This window comes from Callionymus lyra, chromosome 19, assembly GCF_982586985.1.
Source record: "Callionymus lyra chromosome 19, fCalLyr1.hap1.1, whole genome shotgun sequence".
Lineage (NCBI taxonomy): Eukaryota > Metazoa > Chordata > Actinopteri > Syngnathiformes > Callionymidae > Callionymus > Callionymus lyra.
In genome coordinates, this window is record NC_141836.1 from 18,661,031 (window position 1) to 18,672,685 (window position 11,655).

Consider the following 11,655-nt stretch of genomic DNA (forward strand, 5'->3'; position numbering starts at 1 on the left):
TAACTGAGATGATATGTTTATGATGTGAAAAACCATATTAAAGTGGACATATAGCAGTAATAACAACAACAAAATGAACAATACTAGTAGTTAATAAAGTGTCAGAAACAGAAAGCACAGTCAGTATGCGAGTCACACAGTTATCTTTAACATGTTGAATATGTAGTAAATAACTTGAATAAGGAAACATGTTACTAAAAAACGTATGTGCTTTGTAACAGGAGTAAATGATGTTACTGATATCACATTTTGTCGATAGAGAATATTCAGTCATTGTTGCATGATTAGACACTAATATCGATTTAAAATTGTTTCAGTGATTACATTCTGTCAGGTGTGCAAACATTTTTGTTCAAGTAAATGCAGCTCACACAAATACAATAACAGCTTATGCCTTTAAAAAAATAGAATAAAATCAAACAAATAATAAATCATAGAATCTTTACCAACTCCTCTTATCTGTGACACACATGCACATACTGTACTTTAAAGGGTGTTGGAGAAGGTCACAGCATTTACAGAGCATGTGCACGCTTGAATGCAATGCTCCACGAACATGTGAATGTCAGCTCTGTTTGCTAATCCTCTTCTTTTGCAAGTCACAAGGGCGAAAATGAATACCCCTGTAACCCTCCAGCTGTTTAGCACATGATTAATAGATGAATTGACAAAAGTCAGATAAGGAAGTAAGTCCATTGAGATAGATTATACATTCTCCACTAAAATAAGACCTGTTGTTCACTGTAACAGACATCAATGACATTTAAAAAAAAAAAAATCGGATCATATATTGTTATTCAACTTCTAGGGACCAGTACCGGTCTGTGGGACCTTTTTATTATAACTGCATAAAAAGTGTTTCATTTAGAAAAATAAAATGTATATTCTCTTAAATAACATTAGCATGTGAAAATGACATGAAAACATAACTTCCGTTTCAGAGTCCTCATTCCATATCAATAATGCTTAAACAACAAACATGGTCACTCATCGTCACAAACTCTCTAAAAGCTAGGACACACACATACAGAACACCATCATCAGCATACAATCAAATAGACATAGATGCAAATAAACAAACGTTGGGATCAGTCCGGAGCTCTTGCTGGTTCATCTTTATGGTGAGATGTTTCTTTCGTGCACTTTATTGTATTTTTTCTATTAGTCTTGCTATTGTATTTGTAACTTTTTTTCTATCTCAAGAAAGACAAATCATAGAGGTTGTCTACTTCTTCTGCAAATCCGACCAGTAATTGTGGAGGTTGTCTCCTATCACAAATATCTGGGCCTCTGACTTGTGGAGATGGAAGGCAACAATTTCAAAGTTACATACAAGTTGAGTTTGATATAAAAACATCTTTCCTGTCATGAATGAGTTGCTTTTGAACTAAAGCTGCAGATTTAATACAACTCTCTATTTTTGAGGGGAATTTGAAGAATCTACATGTAAGCAGAATAAAGCATTTATTTGAAACTCAGATGATTCCTTCAGGATTTACATAACGATGTCGTAGATCTCTTGAAATAGGTGCGACGCAGGGAAGATTCAGTGAAAGTTAGCTCCACGTGAGCCTCACCCTGCTCCACACCTCACCGCTGCTCTCCCTGAGGTATCCTTTCAAAGTATACGCCTTTAATTAAAAAGTTGTTCTTTCCCACAGTGTTACACTTCTCCTGAAGTGTCTCACGACTGAGACACATGTGGACTTCCCTTCTTTTCAAAGAAGTTAGATTAGACAGCTAATTACTTTGATGTGTCATTGAAATGGTTGACAAGTCTTTTAAAGTAAATCACATTTTAGTAGGAAATAATAACTGTGTGTAATGAATTGAGACACACTGAGCTTAACACAAGAAGTAAAGTGTTCACTTCTGCACAACACCACACAAATCACATCTATATTTTGACTTAAATTGATTAAGTAATTTTTTTGAACCGATTCTGCTTGAAATATGTAGCGCAATGATCATCGTCATTGATAAATAAAAACAGTTTTAGCTCGAAAGTTGCAGGTTACGGCAGCACTGTGAGAAACCAAGTATGCTGCAGCTCACGACAAAATGTCGGGTGATTTACGATATGTTCTGATGTGAGCCATTCTTAATGTGTCGCTGCAGCAATGGGCTTGGTTTCGTTTGGCGCTGAAAGAGTCTTCTCTCTCGGCCAGGAATGCTGAAGCAGCTACAGGTGAGACCACACCCCTGGCACCATGTCAAGAAGGCTCGTTGAACTTTCCCTTGGCTTCCTCGTATCCAGACTTGTTCCTCTTATACATTTCCTCCGAGAAACATGTTCTGTGTATAGGGACCTCATGTATTGGCCGCTGGGAATATATTAAGGGAGCTTCATGAGGCTCAAGAGGTAGACAGGTCTTACTAAATGCAGCTTACATGGTAGCACTAGTACTTCTAACATATTGAAGCATGTATTGAACTTTCTTCATTGCACTGAAGATTTAGAATAGGTCAGTTGTTTATTTATGGGTCAATACATACACATTTATTTGGTTTGTTTGTTCGCTTGTTTTTGGTTTGTTTTTGCATCAACTGGACCTCAGGGTGTTTGACTTGATTACATACACCAGAATATTTTGTTTGAGGTGTGGCAAACAAGTGTGGGTGTGAGAGGAAGATGGCAGCAAAATATTCAGCACATTTAGGACTTACTTCTATGTCCTATGTTATCCTCCTTTAGACCCTGAGCTTTCTCTGTATCCTTCTTTAATGCATTAAGTTAATCTCAAGCAGTCTAAACACACACTTTTCTTCTCTTCCCCTCCAGCTCTGCAGCAGGATCTCCTCCACAACCTTGTCAATGGGTCCAGATTTCTTTCTATGATCCTCCTTGGACTCTGCTCTCTTCTCTCACTTTATCCTCCCTCTCCTTCACACGTATAAAGTCTGATGTTAACGGAGCTGCAAATTAAATGCAAAAGAAAATGAATTGAGGATTAAAATGAAGAAGCCAGATCTGTTCATTTTCATTTTCGGAATTGATGTAAATGTCTTGAATTATAAATTCTGCATAGCTAGGCACTGGCCTGCAGAACGATCACAACATCTTCACCATCAAAGGGAAGATTATTTTATTTTACTGATCTTTTATTGTGCCCTTATAACAACCTGTAAACTCAAATATATGGGGTTTCATCTATCGTAGGTTAGCAACAGCTCCACACCCACCAACACATGGAGACGGTTTTCCATTGTAGTCCTTCACTCAGAAAGCGACCACCGGGGGCTGCCAACTTACCATTGGTGATCGCCAGATGTTCAAGCATCTGTTTGCTGCTGACCTTTCAAGCTTAGAACTGTCAATTAAAGTAACCTGTTTGCCTTGTGTGGGCCTGCTTAAGCCTGGTAAAAAAAAGAAAGAAAAGGGCAACTCTGGCCCTGGGCCACCAACCAGAAGAGAGCACTGCGTTGATGGATCAAAAATGGAATGTAAAACAATAAGGGCGGGACGAGCGAGAATGCCAGTTGTAGTTTTTGTTGGCAGGCGACCGTAATGAGTGAGTACATTCTAAGCCGTCCATTAATCTCAGATATGTTCTGACGGTTCGCAATAAAACTCATGACCTAGCTAACTAAATAATGCAGCTGAAAATAATTTTGTGCTGCAGTGGGAAAATACACTTTAGATGTGTGAAAAGACTGGAAAACATCCAATACTGTTCTCTACATCTTAATTATGATCACATTAAATTACATATCATTTTATAGTACATTGATTTTTTGTTCCATTATATTTTATAATATATTGATTTTTTTTATAAGAACATGAGAGACAGGTCCTTTCATCTAGAGCAGGGGTCTTCAACCCCTGGGCCAGTCATTCTGTATCATGTCGTGAGCAGTCACCGGCTGCCTACCCAAAGCCTTTCACCATATTGTAATAGACTATTAGCTTTAAATGTCATTAGTAACAATTTAAACTTGCCATGAGAATTTGGGTGAAGGCGATAATTATCCAACCTAACTTATACTGTAAATGGTGCATGCAGAACTGCAATCTCCCATGATGCATCCCTGCCCAATAACAAAAGCTGATTGGTCACTACAATATTGATCTGTTCATATAATACAATGAACAAAATGATTCACATTCTATCTCTTCAAGAGTAGTCTACGAGAGTCTCAGACGTACTTGTGTAACAACATCATGTCAGTTATATCAACCTGAAGCTGTAGCTTCAATGATATGAATGCACAATCACACCATGACATGATTTGTTAACAAAATACTTTCATTCTGTAAATATAACTTTAATACGCATGTGTGTTGCACAGATGAGCCTCACAATTTAAGACGATCAGACGATCTTCTTCCTCATCATCACAACTCAGCGCTTTAAGTTTCTGCTTTGCAGATTATTCAATTTTATCTTAAGATGTAAATAAAGTATTTGTGTACATAAACCTGTATGTAAAATGTACATTGTTAACACCGGAGCTGAATTAATTTAAAACAGTCTATGATACAATAATTTATTTCAGTAAATCCAGTTCAAAATCTTTGATTTGATCGCGGAAAAGATGATCACTTGTTCTGGTTCTTTTAAATATCATTTACATATTTAAAGTGACCAATCAGCTTTGGCTATTAGCAGGGACCCATCATGGGAGGTTGCAGATTTGTGTGCAACATAAAAAGTTAGGTTGGATAATTATTGCCTTCCACCAGGTTTTTATTGGAAATTTCAACCTGAAACCACCGTACAGCTAAACAGCTGACTACAGTGGTGTCGGCTTGCCATGTGTTACTTAAGACTACTATTAGAGATGTCACACATAAATATATGTTTGGTCTGACTCTACCAGCACGACCGACTGGTCCCGGGGTATAGTCAGAGTTCACAACTGGTCCGTGGTGCAAAAACGGTTGGGGACTGCTGATCTAGTGTAAACTCTCATCTCACTGTTTCCCAGTTATCTGGGATTGGGTCCAGCTCTTCCAGACGTGCCCATGCGTGTACTACTCTACTTCGAGCCTCTCTCGCACGGCTTTGATTTTTACCATAGAGCCAACCTTCGGAGAAAAATAATTTTTCAAGCTTTTACCTGCAAAGCTTGTACTTTCGCTTACTCATCAGTGTTCATGATTATTGGGTAGGCTAGAGTTGTAGATGGACAGGTATACCGATGGTTTTGCCTTACAACTTAGCTCTGCAGATAAAACTCTGCCTTGAACTAGTAACAAAAACAAAAAAACTGCAATAAAAGGCACAGTCCCACACCCCAAAATACAGTGGGTGGTACACGACACTAACCTAGTATGATTTGCCAGTGAGTTGGCTAAAGATGTAGACTCATGGGTGTCTGCACTAGTCATCTTTTCCCGTAAGATGCGAAAAAAGTTAAACAGACAAAACAAGAAAATCGACTTCAAGTGAAAAATCAAGGGTTCAATTTACTTATTTTGTATTCCTGTTTTCTAGTCTCGTGTCTATGTTTTGGATGACGAAAGTGAGCCTCATTCTTGACCGTCAAATTGACACATTTCAGCCTATAAACAATAAAAAAAAACAATTTCCAGAAGGAGCAATAAAGTTTATCTATCCATCTATCTAATAACCAAGGGAAATAAACACAGCACGCAACATTTGCCAATCAAGAGTTAGCTATTTTTACAGCATGTATATCAATGGCATTCAGTGCATTACAAACACCAACTGTGCAGTGCATGTTCTCCACCATCCTTCCACTACGTCTGCAATATTCCGTTGAAAACTCAAATATGATTTACTGCTATAACCGGCTGGACAAGAATCAGCAGCAAGTATATTATTCTGACAGAGCATGTGTGGGAACTTTAAAGTAATTAAAAAGGGTTTCACAAAGGGAACTCTTCACTCTCATTTCTAACACTTGTGCTGTGTTTCAAATCGCTTACTACTCTTAGTATGCTAGAAGTTAGTATGCATCAGTTTAGTGTACGTACTAATTTGTACGCAAATTCTCCACAGATAGTATGTCTTAAATCAAACACTGCTGCTACACACTAACCGGAAATCACATGACAGCTTCTTCTTCTACTTCTATTTAACGATGTTTCAACCAGTTGTTTGAACACTATCGCCGACACCTGCTGGCAGCACGTTTTGCAAGTTTGGAAAATGCACCTGTAAGTATATGAATATATATGCATTTATATATGACGTAACTTCCGTTTAAAACGTCATTAAGATGGCGGCTGTTTAGGGTGGTTAGTGTCCATCGAACCATGCTCAGTTTTGTGGGCATGTTAGTACGCCAATTTAGTGTGCATGGCGCACTAAATTTTGCATACTAAGAATTGAGACGCACTAACACACTAAAAATACTAACTTTTAGTACGCTAGTATGCGATTTGAGACACAGCACTAAACTGGGTGGTGGGTGCAGGTTTTGGTTTCAACCAATAAATAGGACACATTTTCACAAACCAGGTGTCTTGGGGTAATCAGTTGATTGTCAGTCTGGTGTTGCTTGTTTGAGCTGCAACCTTATTGGTTAAACTGGGCATGCTTGATCGGTTGAAACAAACAACTGTGCTGTGTCTCAAATCGCATACTAGCGTACTCAAGGTTATTATTTTTAGTGCGTTAGTGCGTCTCAATTCTTAGTATGCGAAATTTAGTGCGCCATGCACACTAAATTGGCGTACTAACACGCCCACAAAACTGAGTATGGTTCGATGGACACTAACCACCCTAAACTGGAGCGGCTGGTCCTTAGTTACCTGAGTCCTCTGGTGCGCTCCTCCATGGATCCGTTGCAGTTTGCCTACCAACCTGGCATCGGCGTGGAGGACGCCATCATCTTCCTTCTCCACCGAGCACTTTCTCACCTGGAGTCGCCTGGAAGCACTGTGAGGATCCTTTTCCTGGATCTAAGCAGTGCTTTCAATACCATCAGGTCGAACATCCTGAGGGACAAGCTGGAGCTGTCTGGAGCGGACACTCACCTCACGGACTGGATTGTGGACTACCTCACCAACCGTCCACAGTTCGTGAGGACCCGGGATGGTGTTTCGAAGACTGTACTGTGCAGTGTAGGGGTCCCCCAGGGAACAGTGTTGGCACCGTTCCTTTTTTCACTGTACACTGCAGACTTCCAACACCTGTCTCCCACCTGTCTCCAGGACTTTGTTGACTGGTGCCTGGAAAACCACCTCCAGATCAACTCCAGCAAAACTAAGGAGTTGATTGTGGATTTCCGGCGGTGTCCCTCCATCTCCCCCTCACCACTGAACATCCAGGGACAGGACATTGAGATTGTCACGTCTTAAAAGTTCCTGGGTGTTCACCTCAACAACCGCCTGGACTGGGTGGATAACACTGCTGCTCTTTATAAAAAAGGGCGGAGTAGACTCTACCTGCTCCGGAGGTTGAGGTCGTTTGGTGTCCAGGGGCCACTCCTGAAGTCATTCTATGACTCAGTAGTGGCCTCTGCCATCTTCAACGGTGTGGTCTGCTGGGGGAGCAGCATGACAGCAAAGGATAGGGCTAAACTGGACAGCCTTATTAAGAAGGCCGGTTACGTCCTAGGGCGCCCCCTAGATCCTGTGGAGGAAGTGACTGGGAGGAGGATACGGAGCAAGCTGGCCTCCATGAGGAGGAACTTGTCTCACCCTCTCCAGCACACACTGAGGGCATTGAGGAGCTCCATTAGTGATAGGATGCTCCATCCCCGGTGTGTGAGGGAGAGGTACCGCAGGTCCTTCCTCCCTACTGCCATCAGACTCCACAATAAGAACACACCAAGATAATTATTTAACTGCACCTTTCTTGTTATTTTTGTAAATATGATTGTGTATATAATATATTCTTCTTCTTATTTTATTTTTATGTATTATTTTGTATTGTTTATGGAAAATTTCTGGCTGTTGGAAAAAACTATTTCCCGAAGGAGACCTCCTGAGGGATCAATAAAGTTTTACCTTACCTTACCTTATAGTGCAGATTTATTTTCTATTCTATTTAGATTTTTTCTTTTCTTTTTAATATTTTATCTTATTTTTTTTGGTATATTGCTCTTGCTGTTGTTAAAACGAATTTCCCCTCGCGGGACAATAAAGGATTCTGATTCTGATTCTGATTCTGATATATCATCAATTAAATCAGTGATCTGATCCAGCCTTATACCCCAGCTCGGGCTATGAGGTCTGTGGATCAGAATCTACTGATGGTTCCTCGCACACGGCTCAGGACCAGAGGAGAGAAATCTTTTCAGGCTATTGCTCCTAAGGTTTGAAACGATCTTCCTCTCTCTTTGCGCTTGATGGAGTCTACTGACTCCTTTAAGAAACATCTTAAGACGTTTATATTTGTTCAGGCTTTTTCTTGATTTTCTGGAACTCCTGTGTTTTTCTCAGTATTATCTTGATCTTTAAAGTATGTACTTTTTTGAGTATTGTTTTGATTGTTTAAGCGCTTTGTGACCCTGGTCTCGAAAAGCGCTATATAAATAAATATTACTTACTCACTTATTATATATATATGCATATACTTACAGGTGTATTTTCAGCAGCATTAGAAGGATGACATGTCTTCGGTGCGAATACCAGTGCTGTGTCTCAAATCGCATACTACTCTTAGTATACTAGAACTTAGTATGCATTAGTTTAGTGTACGTACTAACTAGTACGCCAATTCTCCACAGATAGTATCAAATCAAACACTGCTGCTACACACTAACCGGAAATCACATGACAGCTTCTTCTTGGTTAGTGTCCATCGAAACATGGTGCACTAAATTTCGCATACTAAGAATTGAGACGTACTAACGCACTAAAAATACTAACTTTGAGTACGCTAGTATGCGATTTGAGACACAGCACTGCTTAAATATCTCGCAAATATTTCGATTCTCATATTTTTTCTTTATTTCTTTTTCCAAAGTTGCAAAACGTGCTGCCAGCAGGTGTCGGCGATAGCGTTCAAACAGCTGGTTGCAACATCGATAAATAAAATTATATACCTAAATTAGACACTTGACAAACTAAAGTCAGCAACTCGAAAGAGAGAGAGAGACTCAATTGCCATCTGCATTTGATAGTCATACATTATCTCTTGGACATGAAGAGGATGAAACATGTTGTTTTTTACTTGCAAGGGCTCCAGCAACTCATTTCACCATGACTCCACTGACATGTTTTCCTCATTTTCCTGCTGACGGAGTATCAAATTAATCAGTCCTCGCACTTACACAAACCCTGATGTAGTCCCACCTCCACCTTGAACTTCTCTGTCACACCTACAGCACACCTCACCGCTGACTCACAGTGGGCATACATGTCCTGCACCAGTCCAACATACTTCTCTGCCACTCCAGACTTGCTCATACAGTACCATAGTTCCTCTATTGGCATCCTGTCATAGGCTTTTTCCAGATCTAAAAGGGAACAATGCAGCTCCCTCTGACCTTCTCTGGATTTTCTCTACCAACATGCTTAAAGCAAATACTGCTTCTGTAATACTTCTTCTAGGCATGCAACCATACTGTTGCTCACAAATGCAAAAACAAAACCTGCTCTCAGACTAGTTTCCACTACTCTTTCCCATAACTTTATTGTATGGCTCATCAACTTTATTCCTCTTTAGTTACTGCAATGCTGAACATCTCCCTTATTCTTAAAAATAGGCGCTATTACACTTGTTCTCCATTACTCAGGCATCTCCTCACTCTCTAAGATCTTGTTGAATAGTCTAACCAGAAACTCTACTGCCCCTTCTCATAGACACTTCCATACCTCCACGGGTATATCATCAGGACCAACTGCCTTTCCATTCTTCATCCTCCTCAATGCCTTCCTCACTTTTCCTCACCTTTACTAATCTCTGCTACTTCATGTTTTACAGTAGTCACATCTTCTACCCTTTGCTCTCTATCATTTGCCTCATTCATTAGCTCTTCAAAGTACTCATTCTATCTTCTTATTACTTCTGTGGCACCTGTCAACTCATGCCCCTCTCTATCCTTAATCACCTGAAGCTGCTACACGTCTTTCCCATTTCTATCTCTCTCTTTTGCAAACCTGTATATATCATTCTCTCCCTCATTACTTGCCAACCTAGCATGCAAGTCACCATACACCCTTTGTTTGGCCTTTGCCACCTCTACCTTTACCTTGTACTGCATCTCCCTGTACTCCTTTCTGTTCACTTCAGTCTTCTCAATGTCCCACTTTTTCTTTGCCAACCTCTTTCTCTGTATATACTCTGGCAATTCCCTATTCCACCACCAAGTCTCCTTGTCTACTTCCTTCCAGACGAGACACCAAGTACTCTAGTACCTGTCTCCCTGATTATATTAGCTGTCCAGTACCCGACCACCCAGATTCTTTGTCAACTCTTCCCTGAAAATCATAGAACAATCCTGTCTTTTCAGCTTCCACAACTTTGTCCTTTGTCCTCTTTGTCTTTCTTGTAACAAGATTCATCCTGCAAACCACCATCCTATGCTGACTTGCTACACTCTCACCCATCACTACTTTGCAGTCACTGATCTCCTTCCGATTACATTGTCTGTACAGGATGTAGTCTACCTGTGTGCTCCTACCTCCACTCTTATAGGTTACCATATGCTCATGCCTCTTCTGGAAGAAAGAATTCACTACACCCATTTCCGTCCTTTTTGCAAAGTCTACAACCATCAGTCCCTCTGTGTTCCTGTCCTGAATACCAAACCTGCCTATCACTTTTTCTTCCTGCAACAACATGTCCATTGAAGTCTGCACCAATTACCACTCATTCACCTCTGGGGATATTCTGCATCACTTCATCTAACTCAATATAGTTTCCTTCTCTAATTCATATACCCCCTGTGGGACATAGCCACTAATAACATTTAACATCACACCTTCACTTTCAAGCTTCAGACTCATTAGTCTATCTGACACTCTTTTCACTTCGAGGACAACAAACTCCTCTTTTATGATAACCCGTACTCCATTTCTCTTCCTATCAATACCATAGTAGTACAACATTAAACCTGCGCTTAAGCTTCTCGCCTTGCTATCTTTCCACTTTGTCTACTGGACACACAGTATATCCACCTTCCTTCTCTGCATAATGTCAACCAACTCTATAGCTTTTCCCCTCATCATCCCTACTCTCAGTCCAAGAATCTTGCCTTTAAGATTTTCTCTCTGTATCTGAACCCGCCTTCCTCCTCTCCTCTCCGTTCGACCCACGGTAGACCAATTTGCATTGTTTATCTGTAGGTTATCGGCATCAATGGCGGTCGTTGTTAACCTGGGCCTCGACAGATCTGGAATGGGACTCACAGTCTTGATTCGCATATTTAGTTTTGGCACAAGTTTTACGTGGGATGCCCTTTCTGACAAAAGCCTCTGCATTTATCCGGGCTTCGGCCGGCTCAAAAGACACTGGCTTGTGACCTTCTAAGGCTTCATTTAGAATGAACTAGTTCATAGTTCTTTTTGTCTATAGGTTTCCAGGAGCTCTTTTTTCTCCAAATTATTCCCAAAGCCTGTATATAACTAAATTCAGCAGTTGTTTTATTATATAATGTTGAAAATATTTATCAGATTTCATTGTCATATCAGAAACAATTTAACATTTATTGCCAGTATTATAAAACATTATATGGGTTGTTGTGGAATACCGTTTAGAATATATTGATATATAAAATACTTTATATCAAATGACT

At 40.1% G+C, this 11,655-nt stretch overlaps 1 pseudogene; it reads right to left on the reverse strand.

Annotated features, from left to right (window-relative positions):
• Positions 1-9,637: 9,637 nt before the first annotated feature.
• Positions 9,638-10,468, reverse strand: LOC148059818 (uncharacterized; annotated as a pseudogene).
• Positions 10,469-11,655: the final 1,187 nt, after the last annotated feature.